We start from the raw sequence: 21,481 nt of genomic DNA, 5'->3' as shown, positions 1-21,481 counted from the left end.
ACCATGGAGTGGATGTAGCAGAAATAGGGAGTTGCAAGCCAAGGAACATCAAGGACTTCTGGCCACAAGGTTAGGAGAGGCAGGGAAAGTTTCTTCCCTAGAGGGTGCATGTCCCTGTTGTCACCTTGATTTCAGACTTTTAGCCTCCAAAACAGTGAGAAGATAAATTCCCATATTTTTAAGCCACCTAGTTTGTGGTGCATTGTTACAATAGCCCCTGGAAACTAGGACACTAGGGAAGCCCTCATAATGTTAGGGTGAGCAATAAAAGGAAAATGGGTCCTTGATGATGCTAATGAGCCCAAGATGAAATGGCACTACCTCTGGTCTTCTTGTTATTATGATATTTTTTCTTCCTGTTTTAGCCAATTCTGGTTGTTTGTTGTTGAGACATCTCAAAGTGATATGCAATATTTGGGGGCTTGCAAATACTTGGGGAAGAAGAACACTTGGAATAGCCTGGAATTCCCTATGCTAGCCAAACAGGTGGAGGCTCCAAGTGTGGAGATTTGGAGGATTAATGTAAATGTGACCTCATGTGTTCCCACAGTCTGGTGAAGCTTTGCACTTATCATTTACATTCTGTTACTTATTGTCACTCCACTGCTATCCCAGACTGGTGTGGCCTGGGGAAATTCTAGCGACATTTGCTTGGTGGCCAAGCAACATACAAGTAAATTCCACTTGCCTCATATCAAGATCCTAGTCCTAGTTTTGATTAAAGATAAAGAGATGCAAAAATACCCAAATCACATGCATGAAAACAAAATGTCTGCTTCTTCAGATAGTTCTATTTTTGTGTCTATAATTCTGTTCACCAACTGCATGTGTAACCTTTCTTTAAATTTGCAAAATAATTCAGAAGTTTTCATGCTGCCAATTGCTAATCAAACCTTCTTCATCAACATCCACGCCCTCTTTCCATTTGTCATCTTACTCATACATCGCAAACAGTGGCTCATGCAGCTCCCTTTTCTCTTTGCCTCAGGAAAACAGGCTGTGTATCCAAGGGGAAGCTTATTAGCAGCTAAAAGCTAATTTTTAATGCTACCTAATCGGGTTGCTGACTCATTTAAATTATGAACTTTAGGGGGAAAAGCCTTATGTAATGATTCAAATATTAGAGTACTTGTCATACAATGCCTTTAATATTGCTTGCTTCCTCTGGACGAGTTCAAGTCCTAATCCTTTGTGAGAATAAATTGGTAAACCTGTTTCTTCCTTAGTGCATATGGTGAAAGCCTAGGAGATCTGTTTGATTTATATAAGTGTATTTGGCTGCTATTTTATATTTCTCCAAACTATATTATAAAGTACAAGTAAGGCTCAGCTCCAAGAATAAGATTTTTTTTTAATATAAAGACTGGACATGTTAGTGAATATGGCACAGGCAGACTTCTCAGTTATGACTGGCTTACTAAATTGAGTTCATTCATTCAACATCATGTCATTTGCTTTCATTATTGATTTATCCTGCAAGTTAATGAATGAAAATGCAGGTGCTTGAAATTTTCATATATTTTAAATATGTTTTTAAAGCTGCAGCATTGTAAAGGTATTTTTATAGTGTTTGGAATTTTTCTAACTCGGCATGTTTTCATTTGTTAAGAAGAGGAAAAACCTGTGGCAACAGTTTGACATTTCTCTGTTTCCCACTGCCGCTATGAAGGAACTTATTTGAAACTGAATCACCAACTAAAGGACACTATCCATTCCAATGTGAATTGGACATGCACGTAGGTCATGTAAATTTACATATAGTACTATCATGTGGCATGAAGTCCATGACTTTGCTGACTTAGAAGAAATTATTTCAGGAACTATTTCATGGATATCAGTGAGGCATCCAAAAACATTTGTAGAACGGCATCTGACATCTATTAAGGAAGTCTTGCTCCCTCTAGAAGCTTCACATATTCCAAGTTTACAATGGTTCAATTGATATATTCTTAAACATAAGAGCTATATAATTAATATTAGAGGAGACTTACAACAACTTGCTACCTGAAAACAAAGGATATTTGCACAACATGGAAGATGATTATCTGGCTTCTGACTGAGGACTATAGAAATAAAAATCTTAGTGATCACGATGTACACTTTTAAGGCCCTTCCACTGAGATTAATTTCTTTTCTGCAACATTAAAAGAAAAACCAAGTCCCCCAAATCTTCTACCATCTTCCTTTCTATATGATATTCTTTCAAATATTTGAAAAATGTTATGTCTTCATACACATATTTCCAGGAAAAATAATTTCAGTATCTGCATCCACCTATGTCCTCTTCTTGGCGTTCTTTAATGGTGGTGCTTGGTATTAAATGCAACATTCTAGCTTGATGTGACACACATGGGAAACAGGAATATTATACCTGGTGGCCTGTAGACTGTATATGGAGACATAGAAAGCTGATTTTGAAGGGGAAAATAATCTAATTTGAAAAGAGATTAATCCCTTCTTCCTTTTCTTCTCTCCCTTTATTTCTTCTTACCTACTTTTCTCTCTTCTTTCCTGAATGATTTAGTCTCCAATCATTTATGTTATGCTTACCAAAATAGGTTTGTGTCACCCAAAAAAGAAGTGCAGATCAGTGTGGGTTGTTGGATCCAAGCAAGGGAAGGAGAGAATCTCTGTGTGCACACGAGAGGGGGTAGAGGACACCCACATTGAGGTGGGTGTTTCTGTGTGGCAAACAGAAGATGGCATTATAAATTTATCTCCATTTATTTAAATCTCCTTTTATTTCTTTCAGCAATGTTTTATGCTTTTCTTTGTGTAACCTTGATATATTTTTTGTTAAATTTCCCCCTAAGTTTCATTTCTTATGCTATTTTGAATAGAATTATTTTTATAACTTCATTTTGGGGTTGTTCATTTTCAGTATTTTGAAATACAATTTAGTTTGTATTTTGATCTTGTATTCTACAACCTTACTAAACTAATTTTTTACTTCTAAAGAGTGTGTGTGCACAGGTGAGTGTGTATACCTTAAGTTTTTATGTATATAGAATTATGTCATCTGTTATTACAGTTTTACTTCTTCCTTTCTAATCTCTATATGGTGTTAAGTCAGAAAAAAAATTTTTTTTTTTTGCTTTATTGCACCAGCTAGAACCTCCAGAACACTGTTGAACAGAAGTGGTAAGAATAGACATTCTTGACCTATTTTTAATCATAAAGAGTATGCATTCAAGCTTTCAGCACTAAGGATGATGTTAGCTGTGAATTTTTCACAGATTATCTAGTTTTTTTAGGGTCTTTATTATCAATGAATGTTGAAATCTGTGAAGTTTTTAATTATTTGTTGAGCTGAACATGTGATTTTTTGGTCTTTATTTTATTAATGTGATGCGATTAATTAAACAATGGTCCCAAAATATGTCCAGACGCCCACAACTTATCCCTGGAAGCTATGAAGATCTTAAGTAGCAACAGGAAACTAATACAGATATTGGTACTAGAAATGGGATACGGCTCTAACAAATACCTAAAAATGTGGAAGTGGCTTTGGAATTGGGCAGAAGGCAGAGCCTGAAAGAATGATGATGAATGTTAGAAAAATTCTAGATTGCCTTGAATAATCTGGGTGTTAAAGGCACCGTTAGTGAGAACTGAGAAGGAAGTGAGGAACATGGTAGAAAAAAAATCTGTTTTCTTAGACAGCACTTAAATAGTCATAAACAGACTGTTGGCAGAAACAGAAGTATTAAGTATTTTGAATGAGGGCTCAAAAGGAAATGAAGAACATGTTTTTGGAAACTGGAAGACAGGGAATCCTTGTTACATAGTGGCAAGAAGCTTAGCTGAATTGTGTCTTATAAGCTATGTAAAAAGTAGAACTCCTAAGCAATGAATTTGAATATTTAGCTGAGATTTCCAAGCAGAGTGTTGAAGGTGTGGCCTGTTTTTTTCTTGCTCTTTATAGTAAGCCACAGATGATTGTTCCCAGCCTTTGAAACCAAAGAGTTTGCCTTGTTTGACTGTAATTTTATTGGGCAAGTGATTCCTTTTGTCATTTCATTTTCTCCCTTTATGAATGCGGCTATTTATAACTGTTTCCTACACCTGTCCCAGTACTGTACTTTGGGAGTGGTTAACTTATCTTCTAATTTTACAGGTGCACAGATGGAGAGAAATTTTGCCCCAGAATGGGTTATGCCCAGAGCTTCACCGATAGCTAATTTCAATAACTTAAATGATGAAATCTGGGACTTGTGAAATTTGAGACTTGAATTCATGTTAGCCCTCAAAGTTATAATCCTCAGGCCCTATGAAAATATTATCTTACATAGCAATAGAAAACTAAGACATGATATATTATGTTAACTTGTGTTTGGATGTGAAATTAACTTTGCACTCTTTAATTGGATAACTCCTACTTGGTCATGATGTTTAATGCCTATCTGATCTGGTTTACCAATATTTTGATAAGGATTTGTAATTAACTTTTAAATACTCACAGTGGTACTTTATTTTTCTATCTGTTAAAATTTACCTTATGTATGCCATTTCTACACAACTGAAACTGCCACACTCCAGCCTATCTCAGGGTAGGTTATTAAATATAATCTTGGTACATCAGTATTAACCTTCATTGGATGAACAATAGGTAATACATTTCTATAATTAATTTATTTCTCTTTGGCTTTACTTTAATCTTAAATACTTGCATATTTCTCTGTAAGTCTGGGACTTTTAAAAAATTTTACTTCCTTACTTAACCATCTATGTTATTCATTTGGAACCGAGTATATCCTTGAAATATCATAACGTATAATATGAAGCATACTCATTCAATTGTGTTAAAAATCAACTGTCTTTAAATACTCATTATTTTATCATTAATTTACAGAAATCTGATTTTATACATTCCTCATTGCCCCATTAGGAAAAACTCTTTGAAAAATAGGAAGGGATATCACTGGTTAGGCTGGGTTACTTCTTCAAATTAGCCTGAGTCTCCAGTAAAATGAACATAACTCAACCTCTGTCTCTTTTGACAAATTGCTCTAAGATAACTTTATTCAGATTTTGACTTGGCTTAATTTTGTTCTTCTTCCTATGTGCTTGGATTTTTCATAATGGGGCTATCTTCTCAGGTTCAATAACCCCAACAAACTTTGTCTTTGTTGCTATTAGTGTATAATTGATTCTGTGTTTTGCCTATGGTTTATTCCTCTTATGTTTATAGTTTCTCATTTCACGTATGAATACTCACAGAAAACTCTGAACTCATGGCTACTGGACATGCTTTCCAGTTCTACTCTAAGAGCCACTAGGTCCACCTGGATCTTTAGCCTCTAGGACCTTCAATTTGTCCACTCTCTTCTGCCCCTATAGTTCCAGTTGGCATTATCTCCACTAACCTCTGGGTTTTGGGGATCTTTATAATAATTGCTCTTTTTATATCACAGATATTAGCCCAGAAAGATTTAAAAATCATTTTAGCTGTGTTTTATTATTATTGTTTCTTAAAATTCAATTTAAAGAGTTCTTGATCACATCACTGAAATAGATCAGAAAAATGTCTCATCTCCTTCAATCAAATGTCATCAGTATTAAAATACAAATATCAAGTGTCATCATTATTAAAACACAGATGTCATTTGTTCAATAGAAACAATTCAGTATCACTATTACTAAGTCACTATTCTAGGCACTGGAATACATAGGGAACTAAGCTTGTTCTGAACTTTCAAGCTGCTCATGGTGTATTATAGGAAAGATGATGATAAACTAGTAGTTCTTAGTTATGACAAGAAAAAAAGTTACGCTTTTTAAAAAAAAGTTTGATAACACTTGCCAAATAAATGCTCACAAACCATAATGTAAGAGGATATGGGACTTTTCATGTGAATCATGTGTAGATGGGGGAATTTAGAAAAGTGTAATGACATATCCAAAGGCTGATGTGAATGGCAGAGGCTTAGCTTGGGTTCCTCAGAAGTAAAACCTTAGATAATGTCTTGAATACATGCAGTTTACTTGGGAGGCCAACCTAGTAAACAAGGCTGAGGGAAAGAACACAGTGAGAATGGAAAAGAAGTAAAAACAATACAAGGTTTCATTTTGAATTTTTGTATAGGCAACAAAGGCTCAGTTCTCTCAGTGCCTCTGAAAATAAAGGGAGAGCCTCCAAATTGTTCTCCCAAAAGTCAGAATAATAGAATATTTATCCATCGCTTCTGGCCATTATTGGTTGAGATTCCCACACGGATAGTGCATTGAGATAGAACTTGTGTAGAACTGTCCACCATAGTAGACTGGAATCAGTGGTAGACAGAAATGTGACACAGGAGCCAAAGACATTTTCTAACGGGACGTTAAAGTTACTTGATACGAATAAGGCATAGGATGTGCGCAGTGTTGCTAGGTATAGCAGACTGTGGGCTGTGAGTGGCAGGGCATAGCACTGAAAAATCAGGTGGGAATAAGATTATTAATGGTTGAAGGTGCCAAAGTATGAAATTTGAACTCTCCTTGGGCTAAACATTGGAGAACAGTTGAAAATTCATAAGTAGAAGTAACATGGTAGTATATGTGTTTGAGAAGCATTACACTGAAACAGTTTTGGTAATGACTTGAAAGTCATCTTCTTTGAGAGTAACAAGGCTAAGGAAGATGAAACTAGCTGGAGATGAAAGCAGTGGTTCTTTGGGGGGATGAGTAGTGATACTGAAATTGAAGGTTAAGGACTACATAATGGAGATAATGAATAAGTCATGGAGCAGAAACTAGCATCTAACTAGATATGCAAAGTAACAGGAAAGAGAGTAAAGAATGGTGACTCACACCTTTGCAGGTCAATAAGGGAGATGGTGGTCCTAGCAATTAGAACTAGGGATGAAGTCCACATATTCAGCCAGTTAAAGGTACCAGGAGGCATTTGGAGCTTGAGCAATAGAAAAGGGTCTCGGTTGGGATATGGATTTGGATTTTTCTATAACTAAGTAGCAGGGCAATCTTCTATTGTGCAAGTGACTGGCCAAAAAGAACATACGCAAAGAGAAGAGATAAGAGCTGAGGACTCTGAGTAATGCCGATATCTAAGAAGCGAGTGGAAAAAAGAGAAACCACAAATGATAGTATAAGGAGCGAGTAAGAAAAGTTAAACCAAGAGAGACTGTAGCCATTAAATCTAAGAGAGCCTAAAATTTAAAGGAGAATATATTAAATTGCTTTAAATTACAACCATTTTATTAGTGCTAGCAGTGGTCAATGGTGTTAAATATACTGTACATTCAAGTAATGTGAGAATAATAAGTGGAAATTGGATTTTGCCGTTAGGCTGTCAGTGATCTTTGTAAGGGTAATTTCTGTGTAGTGGTAAGAAAAATTGTCAGCTCACAAGGAGTTAAGGAGAGAATGGAAGAAAATGCAAAATAACCTGGTTAGGATGGAAGAAAGAGAAATTAGCAGAGGGGATGATGTAAGAATAAATTAGGGCCTTTTTTAATATTAGAGAAGCATGAGCACCTTTACATGCTTAGGTGAAAGGACCAGCTGATATCGGAGAAAGAGAAAAAAATAATGGCACAAGATGGAAGGCGAGAGTAGCGCTTAGAGCATGATGGGTTAGTGTTGCATATAAAAAGGGATGCATCTTTCTCTTAAGCAAAAAAAGAAAAAGAAACAGGAAACATAGTTGAACTTAGGTGCTTAAACATGCTGGGCAGCATGTTAAACTAGTCCAGATATTTACAACTGTAATGGCAATAAAATTAAACAAAACAGATTTTGGCTCCAGGATGACACTGGCTATTAAGGAGAACTTTCCCTTAATAGAATTTGTTAATGAATGTGTAGCACTTCCACTCTAGGAGATCTTTAAGGACAGCAGAGATAGCCATCAATCAGGAGTGATTTAGGTGAAGCCTAGTGATGAGGCCCTGTTGATATCTCCCAGCACTATTCATTCTGCCAGTAGACTATATCAGATAACGTTCATTTTGGAAGTGGCAGTTCTTAGCTCAGTTGTAGGTAAATGGTACACAGTAAGTACTTAATAAATAGCTATTAACTTAATGACATTACAGCCTCTACATTTTAAAAAGAAAGATATATCAAAAATTTAATTAATTATTATCCTCGGACCAGAAACTACTAGCACCACTGGGGTTCTAATTAGGAAAATTATTAATAGAAAGACATTTTGTTTGCAAGATTGGCTTAATTTGTATTTCTGATATAAATTTTACACATTTCTGTAGCGATGTGCTTTTGTGATTTTAGTCCTGTCTTTGAACACAGAAAGTCCTTGTTTTTTAAACCATCGAAGAAAAGGCACTGCATCTCAAGACCTGTTTTTAGAAGTGCAATATCTAGGGCATCCTTGGGTCAGTTTCTGATATTACTTGAAGCCTCCGTGGAGTTGATCCAAAGAGGGCTATATCATTTGTTCACAATAGGGCTCACACTGTCTCTTAGGTGGGGTCCCCTAAGAGGTAGGAAACTTGAAGAATAATTGCCCAGTCTACAGTCAATAGGCAATTGTTTTCTCAACTGAGAATTATTCACTTGCTTTGACCCAACTTAGGGGTTTTCTCATCACTCTGCAGCAACAGAAAACTGCTGTAGGATATGGCTCCCTGCCTGTTTTCTCCTGAAATTAGGTGATTCTTTTCCTGTCAGGAGCACAAATCTGAAGAGTCTGAGAATCAGATCCACAGCCAGTGTGTCTAACCTTCAACATGGAAAACATAACGTGTAGTTTTTATTTCTATAATATTTGGCACTTCTCTAATATTCTGACTGACATATTCTCTTCAGGCCCTTCACATTTTATTTCAAACTGGTTATTTGGAAGATGTTCTCCCTTTAAATAAGGAAACTATTTTAAACTATTTTAAACTTTTAACTTATATAGATGGCATACAATATAAAACTATGCTTTCTATAGGAGCTATGATATAATGGCTTCTTTTCTCTGTTTTTTTTATTTTATTTTATTTTTTAATTTTTAACATTTATTTATTTTTGACACAGAGAGAGACAGAGCATGAACGGGGGAGGGTCAGAGAGAGAGGGAGACACAGAATCGGAAGCAGGCTCCAGGCTCTGGGCCATCATCAGCCCAGAGCCCGACGCGGGGCTCGAACTCACGGACCGTGAGATCGTGACCTGAGCTGAAGTCGGACGCTTAACCGACTGAGCCACCCAGGCGCCCCTCTCTGTTTTTTTTTTAATATAAAGGGATAGATCCCTTTAAGTGTATATTGTGGAGCATAAATACATCCTTATGAAGGGAAACAAATAACTTTCCTTCTTGCAAGTTTCAGAAAGAACAAGAATATGCATGAGTCAAGTGTAGTTCACCTAGACAGACCCAAGTCTTGGCTAAGATGTCATAGTCCATTGAGTGCTATTTATCTGGTATAATTACACATTTCAGCTGGATATTCCGAGTCCAGAGGTTCTTTAACTTTTGAATCACGGAAGGCACACCAAAGGCATCTGGAAAATATTGTGCCAACACTAGAGTAAAAATTATTTACAGTTTTCAAAGAAGACTACCCGTATGTAATTATCTATACCACAAATTATCCATTTTCTAAAAGTTAGTTTCAAAGCCATACTGTCCTGGCTCTTCTTTGATAATTTCAGATAATATTTTCAGTCACTTGTTCGTGTGGTGAAATACCAGGCAACTATTTCTTTAGGAAACTTCTAATCATGTTCAGATACATCTGAAATCCCTTGTTCAAAAGAGGTAGGGCATCCTTTCACAAATTCTGTACAAAAAAACCCAATCACACTTGTTCTTACTTCTAAATCACTAAATTGAAAAGGTGAGTAAGTAGCATAGAATAATAGCACTCTAGGTGCTCATCAGAGAGTATCATTTCAGATGAGTAATTATTTTTCCAGAATTTAGAAAAATCTTATTTTCCTGCAGATAACAGAAGTATTTACTTTGGCTCCTGGGTCACAAATTGGTGTCCCATAGCCCAAACGGGCTTATGTATGTGTTTTATTCAGCTCATAGTGTCCAAAGCATATCTTTAAATTAGATAACAATATTTCAAAATCAAGAGATTTCACGTAAAATTAGAATATTTGACTTTTCATGGGAAACTGGTAACCTGTGTTGTTACAAGCTTATAATTTACACAGGCTTAAAGAATCCTCATTATACTTCTTTACCCACTTATTACCTCTGCAGTCATTTGAGTTAGCTACCCCTGACTACAAATATCTGGTTCAAATTCTAGATCCACTTATTAATTGTGCCAGCTTGAAAAAAAGTTATATAACTTAACTACACCTCAGTTCTCTCATGTATCAAATGGAAATCACAATACCTGTTTTACTGAATAAGTCTTATTAAACTAAGTTCTAGATATCTCAGAGTACAGACAACCCCTACCATTAATGTAATGCTGGGGAAAATGTAGCGAGCTCATTTTCACTTCAAATTCCTTAGGTCATGAATTTATGAAGTGATCCAGAATCTGTCCTATTTCTTTCAGGCTTCAAAACCTGATTGGTCAGTCTCTGGTACCAGTTCATATTAATCAAGTCTATAATTCTGATGCTAAACATTCAAATGTATGCTATTTGGTGGCATAAATAATTGTTGAGGTATTAGACATTTGAGTCCTATGGCCAACACACTTTCCCTTCAGATACTTTACATGAATTGTCAAATTCCAACCCAGAGGACATTCAGTTACAATTAGAAATATGAGTAGTTATACCCTAGTTAAGTCCTCAGACTAGGTATTCTGTTCTTCAGATACTTGAATGGGAAAATGCAGCTCAGTCAGGAGGTGGCTTGGTGAATATGAAATCACAAAACAACCAGAATTAGCTATAAGATTTGAATAATAGCTGATGGAATTAGATGAAGCTCTAATGTTACAACTAGGCATGAAAAGCCTTTAGCTTATATCCCCCACTTGCTTGGGGTGTCCTTGGATGGATAGTGATTATATTTGACGCTGAATTCTACTTATTTTATTTTCATGCTTAACCTACGTTCCTTCTGATTGATATTGATATTTCGTTGGACATGTGAATTCATGCAATCAGGATTCATTCAAGGCTTACTCTTCTGAGAGAATTTTTGTCTATGATAGGTTGTCTATCCCTGTCCAGATTGATTATGTCTTGATCTTCCTGTTTAACGCTCAAAAGATAATCTTATTTGCAATTTCTTTGTAACTTTTGAGTTACAATTCGGATTGGCTCTTCTCCTTTTAGCTCCTTGTAAGAATTTGCTCCCCAAATTCCACTAATTATCTTTTTAACATTTGTCTCTGTGTATTGTTTGTATGCCTGTATTGTGTGTGTGTGTGTCCACATGCTTTAGGAAGCATGTTTAATGGAACCTGCCATACACGTCTCTTGAGTTTTAAAGAAAATAATTTATCCTCTCTAGTTCTGTTTTTAAAATCTGCCATATGTGGTGATTAGAATATTTACCTGATATCTGACTGTTACCAGAGGGGAGGTGGGTGGGGGGGGATAGGTGAAATAAGGGATGGGGATTAAAGAGTACACTTATCATGATGAAAAAAATAAAATAATTTAGAAAAATATTTATCTGAGAACTTTTCCATTTTTAGTTCCTCTGATCTCATGATTATCTTGATATTAAAGAAGTCATGATATTGAATCATAAACAGCAGTTCATAGCATTTTTTACCTAAAAGTCTCAAATAACTGTGGCAAAAAAAATCATATACATTTGCTGTAAGTTATAAAATAACTTGAATTTCTCAAGATTTTACTGGCAGATCTAAAAAGACAAAAATATTTACCACAAAACATGTGGTCCTCAACTTTACTTCAATGACTAATACACTTACTTAAGAAAAAAAAAGCTACAGCTACAGCGTATTTTTGTTTTGTTTTGTTTTGTTTTGTTTTGTTTTGTTTTGTTTTGTTCCTGTCCCGTTCCTGATTTCAAGATATCTAAACAAGGCCGTGGCAGGTCCTCCAGTGTGAAATTCTGGATTTCCCTATCTTCCCATAGGAGCCATGACCAACTGTACTGACAACACAAGAGTCAAAAATCTGTATATCATCTCTGTGACAGGGATTGAGGACAACTGAACAGACTTCCTGTTGCTGGTATGAGTGACAGGGTGATGGCCATAGTGAAGAAGGGCAAACCAGAGCTCAGAAAGAAGGTATATCCAGCAGCGGTAATTCAACGACAAAAGTCATACCAGAGAAAAGATGGCCTGTTTCTCGATTTTGAAGAAAGCGAGGGATAGTAAGCATTAAAGAAGAGATGAAAAATTCTGCTATCATGAGATGAGTTGCAAAGGAGTGTGTAGACTTTTGGCCCAAGCTTTCATCCAATGCTGGCTGCATTGCATGATTCTTTGATATATTTGTTAAAAGAAAAAAAAATTGGGGGCGCCTGGGTGGCTCAGTCGGTTGAGTGTCTGACTTAGTCTCAGGTCATGATCTCACCATTTGCAGGTTCAAGTCCCACCTCTGGGACAGCTCAGAGCCTGAAGCCTGCTTCAGATTCTCTGTCTTCCTCTCTGTCTGCCCCTCCCTTGCTTGCGCGCTCTCTCGCGCTCTCTCTCTCTCTCAAAAAGAAACAGATACACTTTAAAAAAATTAAAAATTATTTCCCTCCACCCCCAAAATAGAAATTAAAAAAATTTTAAAGGTACAAAACTTATTGACTACATGAATATACTCACATGAAAAAAACCATACCTCATTTTCTGACGTGTAGATTTTAGGTCATCATTTGTGAGGTTTCAACTTTATATTCTAAAGTAGTAGAACACCTCCATGTATATTTTTCACAGTATAATTATTAACTTTTTAAAAGTTTAAAATTATGCTCAAATATATTTTAATTACATTATTTTATATTGTATAATAGTTATAAAAATAGCACAGAATAAATAACAAGCACTGAAGTCATTATATGTAGGTCACAATTATTTAAAAACTGTAGTATAGAACAATAGTAGATCATAAAAATTCAATTTGATCCTAATTTATTGAAAACAGTTGAGCTCTTAATTATTCACTGTGCTTCATAAAAGTCAAGGTATGTTTAATATAGGTCAGGTATGCCTTGAAATCTAAAGAAACAAAACAGTCATATAAAAAGGAGAAACGTGACTGAGGGCTAAGCAAAATCTTAGTGAAGGAAAAAAAAGGGAAGGGAACTAAGTTTACTGTACATACATGTATTTTGGTCCTATGTTTCCTGTGAACACAAGAAAGTCAAGATGTAAAAGAGAAAGTAACTAAGTTGACAGTGAAGCCAATAAATACCGTTATTAAACTCCTGCTTAATTTAATTTTCAGAACACATGTAAATTTAAGATAGTTGTCAGTGAGAGGAAATATTTTGAGGGAGTTGCTTTTTTTTCCAAATTTTGTGGCAATAGAAGAAAAAGAGTAGTCAGAAATAAAGTGACACTTTGTTCTCACGTGGCTTATTGTGGAATTTTTATTTTCCAATGTTATTGTTTTCTGTCAGTTGGTATGCCAGAATAACCAGTAAATGAATAGCTGAATTCAGTTATTTATCCAGCAGAAAGATAGTGAATGAGGATCTCAAAGAGGTACCTATATGATAGCCAACACATGGAAAAACTGAAGTGTCCATCAATGGATAAATAAATGGATAAAAAAGATGTAAAAGATGTGACCTATAAAATGGAATATTACTCAGCAATGAGAAAGAAAGAAGACTTGTCATTGTGACACAGTGCATGGAACCTGGGGGCATTATGGTTAGTGAAAGAAGCCAGACAGATAAAGACAAATACTGTGTGGTGTACTTACATGTGGAAGCTAAATGAAAACAGTAGAAAAGTAGATGCCAGGCACTGGAGAGTTGGGAAAATAGGGAGGGTTTGGTAAAAGAGTATAAATTTTCAGCTATCACATGAATAAGGTCGGAGGATCTGATGTATAACATAGTAACCATAGTTGATAATATTGTGCTGTATAATTGAAATTTGCTAAGAGAGTAGAACTTAAATGTTCTCACACATGTGAAGAAGATAAATATGTGAGGAATCCTTTCATGATGTATACATATATCAAATTACCACAATGTATAACTTAAATATCTTACAATTTTATTTGTCAATCTTACCTCATTGATGCTGAAAAAAAAGATTAGTGAATGGAAGCTGAGGACTAGGCAGAAAGAGGTTCAGTAAGTGGGATGTGGGGTTAGCATGTGAAAGGAGAAACTGATGACTCTATTAAGATGAATTGCTGAGATATCTAGACTAGTCAAATTCATAGAGAATGAAGGTAGGATGGGAGTTGCCAGAGGCCGGAAGGCAACAGGAATGGGGAGTTAGTATTTAATGGGTAAAGAATTACAATTTAGAAAGAAGGAAAAGATCTGCACAAGGATGGTGCTGATGGTTGCACAGCAATGTAAATGTGCTTAATGCCTTAGAACTGTACATTTAAAATGTTTAAAATCCTGGAGTTTGTGTTATCTACAACTTATCACAACTTTTAAAAATATAATATAAAAATTCAAAAGAAAGATGAATTGGTAATCCAGTAATTGGTGGTCCTACAACAGAGATGCTCTTAATATGATGTGATGAAAATGGCATTTACTTCTGCAATTTTTCTCCTAAAAAAAAAAACCCAAGTCTAATCATGTGAAAAATATCAGAAACGCACAGACTGTGTGATATTCTACAAAATAGCTGACCATTCCTCAAAACTTTCATGAAAAATAAGGTTGTGAAACCGCTTCCACTGTACAGAAGTACAGACACCAGGAATCAAAGACAAATCCCTTTGTCCACTGCTCAACAAAAAGAATACACTCCTTCCTCTTACTTCTATTCAACCCAAGGGGAAAAGAGGACATGAAGCCAGGGGACAGGATCTAATACTCTTGTTTTCTTTCAGGTCTCCTACTTCCAAACTGCACTGGTCTGAGAAGTAGGAAAATTTGATTCTGCTTGATAATCTCTTATATTCTGTGAGATCTTTCTGTTCTAATGCCTAAAATAAGCCACTTGTGCTTAGAAGTCAAGAATTGCATGGTTTTTATTTGTCTCTTTTAATTCAGTTCTCCTAAAATAACTCCTCTAAATGCTATGATTAACTCCAATAGGGTAGCCAGTCCGGGGGAAAATTACTAGAGGAAATAAAGCAACTCTCTACTAGAGGAAAATAGACTACAATAATCTCATCATGTCAATAGCTTTCTCAAGAATATGTATGGCTTTCTCATTACCCATAAGTAATATCCACTTGTAATGTGATTTTCAAGGTTTTCCATTTTTCTAGACTCATCTCTAAATACACAGAAGAAATATACAATAAAACCTCACGTCTAAAATTGACTTATCCTCACAATGCTACCCAGCATGTTTACCCCTTCCTCCCTACCTCTACCTGTGCCATCTTCACAACCTGACATATCATCTTTGATATTAAGATCACTAAAATGGTAGGCAGCGAGATTAAGACTAGATCCACAAGCCAACCTGACTCCTGAGTTTGAAGCTTTTTCCTACATAGCATTCTGTATTGTTTTTCAGTCCTTCAAGTTTTTGGTAACTTTTCAAGACCAGATGCTAGGAAACTTTCCAAAGCCATATGGCCTTTTTCATTTCCCTGTCTATCTGTCTATCTCTCTCCCTTTCATGCTCTTGCTCTGACTTGTTTATTCTTTTGGTCTCCTCCTTTTACTGAAATACATAGAATGATTTCTGTTGTTCTTGCATCTGTAGCTGCCTTTCTCACCACTGTATGCAGACAATAAACCAGGACCGTAAGTTATATTAATATGAATCAAAGGCCTATGCCATTAGACTTTCATAGAGACTGATATGATACAAGATGAACAAATTTGCCCCCTACCCGTTTCTTCTCAATCCCAGTTTAGAAAGTCAACTCAATACATTCTTCTTGCTTGCTTGCTTTTTCAGGTCCAAAGAGGTTTTTGGCTACCCAATGGAGATCCTAAGTGTTTGTTATAAAAGTTATTGTTTTAACTCTTCTAGTTATAGCTTATCAATAGAAAAATTGCATTAATCTGTAATATAAAGATGCATAGCAGTTAGTGTTTTGTGAACATGAACATATCAGAATGTAAGGGTTATGATCTTTATCTGTGTGCTCCAGAAAGTGTATGATAGTTGTCACGTTTGTTAGCACCAGCCTAGCGCAAGATTAATTCCCAGCATTCTCAGTAGCAACTATTCTCGTGTCATGAGTAGAGCCGAATTACTGATAGTTGATGAAATACTGTATGGCCCACATGTCAGAGACAGTCAGCTCTGCTCAGTAAATGACACAGCAAGTAATAGAATTCAATTAAGTTACTTTCTCATTGATATATTTAGTACAAGATTACAATTTCTTATTCATACTGCAGCAATGATGTAAGTATGACTTATGTCACTACAGTTTCTTGCCCAATATCCGTTTTGTCCTCTAGCCTTACTAATACAATGTTAATTTAGTTAGGGGCAAAAAAAGCATTGTTTTCCTGGCTCCTTTGCCTCTAAGGTTTGACCCATGACAAAGTTCTATCCAATGAGCTGTAATCAGAAATTAAATTGGAGTGGGGGGCACCATGAAAGTTTTTTTTTCTTGAAATAAGGAGACAAACACAACTGGCATGAGACTGATGACCTCCACCTTTTTTCTTGCAGTTTAGACTCTGATGTGAGGCAGCAGCTTGTGAGTGGGAGGAAGGAAGGAGCTTGGTTAATTCCATTTTTGCAACATGGACCAATCATGAATGGCTTACTTCCAGATTTCTGTGTTATGTGAAAAAACAATTTGTTTAAGCTGGATAATTGAGTTCTTTCATCTGCAGCCAAACATAATCCCAATTACTATACTCTTTTCAAATAAAATCTAGTATATTCTAAGACAAGTAAGGTACAAGTGTCCTTTTAACCATGAAGACCTGATTTTAGGGGTATTGGTGGTTGTAACTTGTGTGGTAAAGTCTCCTACAGCTGTTACACTGGACAGCACCAAACTCTGACAAAGTCAAAGTCAAAGCCAATGTTACACTTCAGTAAATTTTCCATGCTCTATTGCTTGCCAAGATCTTCCAAATCTGAAATAAGAAGGGGGGAAATTCCCAGGAATAATTGAAATAATAAAACATTATTTGTTTGCTATTTATTTCTGGAACAGTGACTTATTCCAAGATTTGAAAACCTAAATGACTGATCAGGTCATTCACCAAGAAAAAATAAAATAAATTCTAAATGCAAATAGCGAGCACGCTCAATCCCTCTCTCTCTCTCTCTCTCTCTCTCTCTATATATATATATATATATATATATATATATACAAAAATACTTCTAGCATGTAGTTGTCTTAAATTTACTTGTGATATGAGACCTGCATTTATGATTTAATTATCTGAAGCCTCTGAACGTTGAAGTACATTTTGAAAAATAACATTTTACTCTTTTCTTTACACTGTAAATAATTTTCTCTCAAGCTTAGACATGTCTAAAACTTGTATTAATTAATTAGCAATAAATAAATCATTGAGAGTTTATTGTGTGTAGTAGATATTCCCTTAGCCACAGTTGGCTTCCACCAGCTTTTGAAGCCTGCTGTGCTCATCCCTTCCCAATTCTCGCTTCAGTGCCATCACATTTTCAGCTTGAAATCTGCTATACTGGGAATGCTTACACCAAAGAAATTGGCTAATGCTGCAAATCAATCCTGTGTGTGTGTGTGTGTGTGTGTGTGTGTGTGTGTGTGTGTGTGTGTGTTGGGGCAGGGCTACTCATTATTAAGTACCACCTACATAGCACCACAAAAGATATAAATGTAACTAAGACACCACTCTACTCTTATTTCTTCAGCAAATATTTAGTATATTTTTTTGTCATTTACTTGTTAGTTTCCACAAATATTACAATGATATTCTGCATGATCCTTCCATTCATTCATGACAAGTTTTAAAATGTCCACTTCAAGTAGACATGCATTGCTGCTATTTGGAGTTTACACTAAAGTAGGCAAGGTCTTCAACTCAAGATGTTTACAATATAGCAGGGGCTATTCCATCTGCCCACACACCACTATGGTGCAAGGCAGTGTGCGATAAGGACTGAGGGAAGGCAAAGTCAATGTGTAATGTCATTCTGAACAGGAGAGAGAACTTGTGTGTGATCTGGTAAACCTTACAATGCTTCACTGAAGTGGTACCATTTTCCCTGCATCTCAACACTTGGAGAAAAAATTCATTGGTTAAAGTGAGTGCGGGTGGCAAGCAGATAGCTTCTTTACTATTTTGAACTTATTTCTGCTATTTTCTCATATTTTATTGAAATTAAGTTTATGTGTCTTTTTTCTCCATTACTCTTTGAGAACTCTTCACAAAGCAGAAGATGAATACTAGCCTGTTGTGTCTCCTGGCACAGAAACTATCACAGTGCAAATCCTTAATAAATGCCTCTGGACCGAATTCAAATGGGAGATATAAAGAAAAATGAAGGTTGTGTTTAGGAAATGGTGAGCACTGTAATTTGGTTGGGTGAAAGATTATGAGAGGTGAAGTGTATAAGACATATAAATAAGAAAATCAGGTGAAATCAGATCATGAATTAATTACATAGACAGAAACTTACTTTTATTTTCAGTGGGCTTTTAAAAAGTATTTAGTAGGGAAAAATAATCACAGCATGTACTAGCAGAATAATATGACAGCTGGGTTCGAAAGTAGATTACCATGTAGAGGCAATAATAAACATTTAGAAAATAATGAAATAATAGGGGTAGCAAATCACAATGGCCTGAACTACCAAGGGGACAAAAAGGAATGAAATGATAGAATATAGTAGACTTCGAGGTAGATTAAACAGGAGAATTTGTTCTTATATTGTATAAGACAGATGAGTTAGATGAAAGAAATATAGATGACCTTAGAAGTTCTGAGCCAAAGTGCCTGGGAACATGAATCTATTTGAAGAACCTGAGAATTTCAAGATGCCTTTCTTTTTGTCTGTTTGTATTTTGAAGGATGTAAGTTTTTGTACATGTTGAGCTGGACTATTACATGGTCTATAAATATGTGAGATATTCATTAAGAAAAGTAAATTGTTCAATATATATGCTTACATATGTAGTTACAGTTATTTGAAGAATAGTATGGCTCATATTTAAAAGAAACTCTTATTTATGACATAATGAACTATCACTGAAAATACATAGCATACACCAGATGTAGTGCCTAATTTATCTTTATTCTTAATCAAAATATCTATGTTCTCCCAAACCAGTAAAGTTGAAATAAATTATCTATATTCCATTAACTCATAAATTTTTGATGAATTTTTCTAAGTATACTTTGGGGTTGTTTAGTAGTTGTCACTCGTTAATATGAAGAAAATGACATGGGTAATCAAATGTATTTGTCATTTACTAAGAGACTATAACATAACTGATCTATTCCTAAAGTTCCATTGAGCTTATGTGAATTTCACATATAGCATAATGACTTTATTTTTTCCCAGTTTTATTGAGATATAATTGACATACATCATTCTATAAGTGTATAGCATATTCATCTGACTTCAGATGTGTGACCTAGAAGTACACCTTATGCTATAGAAGTTCATATTTAATGATTTTGAAGATTTTATTTAAATAACAATGGAACACAAAGTCCAGTTTTATTTGCAAAACTTGGCTTTAGTGTGAAATGGGTACACTGACTCTTTCTGGATGGCATGTTAACCTTTCTTTTGCCACTAGCTACTTAGTAAAAGTAAACTATTTTCATGTTCTGTGTTAAAATAAGGCTTGTGTCTATAAAACCATCTGTGAATGCACTTTTTCCATTAAGTAAAAGAAGCAGAATATGTGAGTCTTTTGACCTCAGAAGAACATTTTTGAGAAAGAATAATAGATTTAAATGCTTTGACTTGTTAAGCGGAGAAATTCTGTTCAATACTTCCAAAGTATTATTATAATGATGAATATATGAAAACAATAATATGAACAATATTTTTAAGTTTATTTATTTTTGAGGGAGAGAGAGACATCAGGGGAGGGACAGAGAGAGAGAGGGAGGGAGGGAGGGAGAGAGACAGACAGGCAGACAGAGAATCCCAAGCTCCATGTTGTCAGCACAGAACCTGATACAGGGCTGGATCTCACAAATCATGAGATCATGACCTGAGTCAAGATCAAGAGTTGGATGCTCCGCTGACTGAGCCACCCATGTGCCCCTGAACAGTAATTTTTTTTTTAGACGGAAATACCAGCAGAGACCTCAGAGTTAAGAGACTAAAGCTGGTAAGTGGTATGATATGAGATTTACTTTAACTGCCATCAGTTCTCCAGGGCCCCAGATATGTTAAGATGCAGAGTTACTATTCTTTGGCTTCTTGTGGGAAGAAAACCACAACATATCTAATTTTCTTAAGTTGCTTTCCTATTTTGAATTCTTAAAATATTCACTTCAGGAAAGTATAACTAAGGTATGTGAGAGTGTGTATATGTGTATGTGGTTGCTAGGTATGATTTTTTAAAATATGTATGAATATAAAGAATTATGAACCTAACTTAATTCCCTGACAGCAGCAAACATCAACAAGGCAAAAATTGACTATCAAGGGGATACACAAGATAATATTGGACTATGGTTGAAACATAATGAAAATAATAAATTAGGAAATATTTCAACTGTCTCTTTCTTGCCATGTGCATTTAGTAATATACAAATGAGAAAGCTTAGAATATCACATAGAAAAGCAGTCTAAGTTTTTTTTTTAATGCATAACATGATTTAAGATCAGTTTGGGAGTTAAAAACAGTTGTGTGGAGGTGTGTAGGGCATGTTTATTGCATTGAATGTTTATTCCTGACTGATTAATAACCCCCAAATTTTTTAGATTCTACTCAAAGTGAACATGCAAGTCACGTTTTACTTAATTTTTTCCTCATAGTAGATTCATGCTTTTTGATGAACTTAAATTCTAAGTTGGTCACATTGATAATTCACTCCCTCTTCCAATGGGACTAATTGCCTTTTTTTTTTTAACGTTTATTTATTTTTGAGACAGAGAGAGACAGAGCATGAACGGGGGAAGGTCAGAGAGAGAGGGAGACACAGAATTGGAAGCAGGCTCCAGGCTCTGAGCTGTCAGCACAGAGCCCGACGCGGGGCTCAAACTCATGGACCGCGAGATCATGACCTGAGCTGAAGTCCGACGTTTAACCGACCGAGCCACCCAGGCGCCCCACTAATTGCCTTCTTTAGTGAGGAACTGAACATGCACTTTATTGAATAAGCAAGTGGAGGTTAATAGAATATAGCTTTTAGGGGCACCTGGGTGGTTCAGCCAGTTAAGTGTCTGAGACCTGATTTTGGCTCTAGTCATGATCTCACAGTTTGTGAGATAGAGCCCGAGTCTGGCTTGTGCTTGGGATTCTCTCTCCCTCTCTCTATGCCCCTCCCCTACTCACACTCTCTGTCTCTCTCAAAATAAATAAATAAACTAAAAAAAAGAGAATAGACTAGTTTTCCCAC

The 21,481-nt window shown here is 35.7% G+C and overlaps 1 pseudogene; it reads left to right on the top strand.

Moving 5' to 3' along the window:
* The first annotated feature begins 7,036 nt into the window (after window positions 1-7,036).
* Window positions 7,037-12,328, top strand: LOC106980074 (60S ribosomal protein L23-like; annotated as a pseudogene).
* Window positions 12,329-21,481: the final 9,153 nt, after the last annotated feature.

The sequence above is a fragment of the Acinonyx jubatus genome, chromosome B2 (assembly GCF_027475565.1).
Source record: "Acinonyx jubatus isolate Ajub_Pintada_27869175 chromosome B2, VMU_Ajub_asm_v1.0, whole genome shotgun sequence".
Lineage (NCBI taxonomy): Eukaryota > Metazoa > Chordata > Mammalia > Carnivora > Felidae > Acinonyx > Acinonyx jubatus.
The sequence above is the reverse complement of the archived record's forward strand: the minus strand, read 5'-3'. Positions and strand labels throughout refer to the sequence as shown.